This window comes from Theropithecus gelada, chromosome 1 (assembly GCF_003255815.1).
Source record: "Theropithecus gelada isolate Dixy chromosome 1, Tgel_1.0, whole genome shotgun sequence".
Classification (NCBI taxonomy): domain Eukaryota; kingdom Metazoa; phylum Chordata; class Mammalia; order Primates; family Cercopithecidae; genus Theropithecus; species Theropithecus gelada.
Window position 1 is genome coordinate 221266265 of NC_037668.1, and position 3820 is coordinate 221270084.

The 3820-nt window shown below is 43.0% G+C and overlaps 1 pseudogene; it reads right to left on the minus strand.

The window, feature by feature from the left end:
* Positions 1–2461: 2461 nt before the first annotated feature.
* On the minus strand, positions 2462–3376 carry LOC112635804 (annotated as a pseudogene).
* Positions 3377–3820: the final 444 nt, after the last annotated feature.

The window sequence follows — 3820 nt, forward strand, 5'->3', positions numbered from 1 at the left end:
AATAATCTGACAATAAAATTGTTTACAGCAGGATTTTTCTGAACCCTTTCCACACAGAAAATTTCAAAAGTTACAACAAGTAGAACATGTCAAATGTTCAAACTTTCTGAGAAAAAAGTATACTTGCTTTCTCTTTGAAGTTATAACGATAAGAGAGGAACCTGCCCATCAAATTTAGTCCAAATGAACTATGGAGCTCTGATTTGATACCACCCGACTGTCTTCTCTGCCTTAGGAAATGTTAGCGAGGGATCAGATGTTCAGAACCATGCCCACTTTGAAGCAGATGCCTCATTATGTGCAAAGCATTTGTCTTCATCTCAACAATGTTGGGCTGGGAAGTCAATTTCTGTTTAGATACATGGAAAAAGGAAGGCATTTCATTTAGCTGGGCATCATGGTGCCCACTTGTGGTCTCAACTACTTGGGAAACTGAGGCAGGGAGCCTGAAGCAGGAGGATGACTTGAGGCCAGGAGTTCAAGACCAGCTGGGCGACATAGTGAGATCCTGCCTGTGCAAAATAAAAAAGTTAGCCAGGTGTGGTAGCATGCACCTGTAGTCCCAGCTACTTGAGAACCTGAGGTGGGAGGATTGCTTGAACCCTGGAGGTCAAGGCTGCAGTGAACCATGATCCTGCCACTGCACTCCAGTCTGGGTGCCAGAGTGAGATCTTGTCTCAAAACAAACAAACAATAAAAAACAAACAAACAAACAAATACAAAATGCACACACACAAAATAAAAACCAAAAAGGCAAGTCATAGACTCTAAAGGATAACCAGCTTTAAACTTAAATTAAATTAAATTTTTTGAGCCCAGGAGGAGTTCAAGGATGCAGTAAGCTATGATTGTGCTACTGTACTCCAGCCTGGGTTACAGAGCCAAATCCTTTCTCTTAAAAAAACAAACAAATAAAAAAGAGCAAAAGTGGGGCATTTCATAAAGGAGAGGCTTGGACCTAGTTTTTGATCGTATCTACTTTTAAATAATATTATGAGTAGGGAATAAATGGATAGTATATATTTTTTTTGCTGTAAGTTTCTGGTTAAATTCCCCTCTATTTGTTATGAGAGATCAAAAGTAGTTATCTTCCAGCCCAGGCACAGTGGCTCATGACTGTAATACCAGTATTTTGGGAGGCCAAGCTGGGAAGATTGCCTGAGTTTGAGACCAGCCTGGGCAATACAGGAGGACCCTGTCTCTATAGAAAAGAATTTAGGCCGGGCTCAGTGGCTCACGCCTGTAATCCCAGCACTCTGGGAGGCTGACGTGGGTGGATCACCTGAGTGATCAGGTCAGGAGTTCAGGACCATTCTGACCAACATGGCAAAACCCCGTCTCTACTAAAAATACAAAAATTAGCCAGGTTTGGTGGTAGGTGCCTGTAATCCTAACTACTCGGGAGGCTGACGCAGGAAAATCACTTGAACCCAGGAGGCAGAGGTTGTAGTGAGCCGAGATGGTGCCATTGCACTCCAACCTGGGCGACAGAGCGAGATCCCATGTCAAAAAAAAAAAGATTTAAAAAATACATACTTTAAAAAGTAGGCATCATTCAGAAAAGGGAGTCTCCTATGGCTTTGGCAAGCGGTGAAAACAAATTCGACAAGGACATTATGTGCTTCTGGAGTTCAAATAAATTGGGATCCCCTTTGTACTCTATTAATCCTTAGTTTAAATCTCTGTTCAATCACTGTTCCATGTCTTATGTCTTAGGCATTTAGAGCTTAATATTTAGTGATCAGTATACAATGGAAGAAGGCTGTCTAATCTCTAGAAGAATACAATGAAACAGAGAAATTAGACGAATGCAGATGATGGCTCATAAATATATAAAATAAGATATATAGAATCAAATTTGTCATAAATTAGTTGAAAGAAGTAAATCTGTTATGGTGAGGCTGAAATTATTATCTCATAAATGAATGAGATGGATTGTGAGGACATGGATGAAGTAAGAATGGAATAAATTGTAGGGTGACAAGGTGTTGGAGGAAGGAGGGAGGGCATGAGTTTCTTGGAAACAGGAGAGGTTAGAATGAGTAGTTGAGTAGGACACATATCAATCCAATAAGTCTTATTTAGAAATCTTCTTGGGACCTATTCAAGTGTTCTAGCAAATTTACTTGAGAGCATCTGGTAAAAGGGAGAAGTTACAGGAAGAGATTTGAAAAGATGGTGTTGTTCACCTTCGCATAGATGGATGGACCATGCTGCCCATTGTGTCCACTGAAAAGGAAGACATTTGGGAAGGGTCAAGAGAAGCACAATGGCTCTATTTGGGATTTCAGAAGATAGCACTTTCTAGTCAAAAGAGCTTCTGCAGACATCAGGGTAGCTCATGTTGAGAGATGGGAACTCTTTCCTTGGAGCTTGTGGACACTCATTTGGAAAGCCGACATGCTATTATTAATGGATGCATGCAGGCAGAGATTATCTGGCTTTTCAAGACCACCCTACCCTAGGATAGTAGGATCCTACTCCATGCCCTCTTCACTTTCTTATTTCTCAGGGTGTAGATGAATGGTTTGAGCAGTGGAGTGACAACAGAGTAGAAAAAAGACATGAACTTGGCTTGAGTATTATTGGCAGAGTGCTGGACGTACATGTAGATTGCTGACCCAAAGTACATGATGACGACCACCAAGTGGGAACTGCAGGTGCTGAGAGCCTTGTGCCTTCCTTTGGCTGAAGATAACTTCAGTACAGCCCTCACAATGAAGGCGTAAGAGATGAGCACAAGCAGGGGTGCCACCAGTGCAAAAGGGATAGCACCTACAGTCAGGGACAGGTCATTAGCAGTGGTGTCACCACAGGCCAGCTTGATCAGAACAGGCACCTCACAGAAGTGATCCAGGGTGTGGTGACCACAGCATTGAAGCTGGAAGGTGAGCATGGCTTGGATCAGGGAATTGGCCAGGCCACTGGAACAGCCTGCAGCTGCCAGCTGCACACACACCCAGGGACGCATAATGAGTGTGTACCTGAGGTGCTGGCAGATAGTCACATGGCAATCAAAAGCCATTACTGTCAGCAGGGCACATTCAGTGCAACCTGTCCAGTGGAATAGGTAGGCCTGCGTGATGCAGCCCCAGGAAGCAATTGTCTTCCCTGGTCTCCAGAGGTTGGCCAGCAGCTGTGGTACAATGGTGAAGGTGACACAAAGGTTGAGCACACAGAGATTGTCCAGGAAGAAGTACATGAGGGTCTGGAGTCTGGGCTCCATGAGGGAGAGAAGGATGATGGAGCTGTTTCCCATCAAGGTGAGGATGAAGGAAACCAGGACCACTCCAAAGAGAGGAATCTCTAGCTATGGATGCTCCGAGAAGCCCAACAAGACAAATGTGCTGGAAAAATTCACATTTTCTCCTTGCATGGTATCCACCTTACATACAGCTAGAGGGAAAGAGACAAGATTTTGAGGATAAATGTAATTTTTATTTTTTTATTTTCTTTTCAACTTTGATTTAATGTTTGGGGGTACATGTGCAGGGTATTCAGGCAGTAAATGTGTGCCAAAATCCCACTTTCGTATTTCAACCACTCCATAGGAACCTCCCCAAGTCTTCAGCTATGTTGGTGGGATAATCTGCATAATTGCTCTGGGAAGTTCTTAAAATATGAGGCAGATTCTGTATAGCACTTCCCTAACAGTTGACCTTAAAGTAGGGATGAAAGTGTAGTATTCTAGACATAGTGAGAAACGCTACAGAGCCCAGCCAACTCAACTACATATCTGTTTATATAAAGATTTCTCTCTCTTTTTCTCTGTCCCTCTTCCATCTTCCTCTTCCCCACCATTGTCTTCCAATTCATTCAT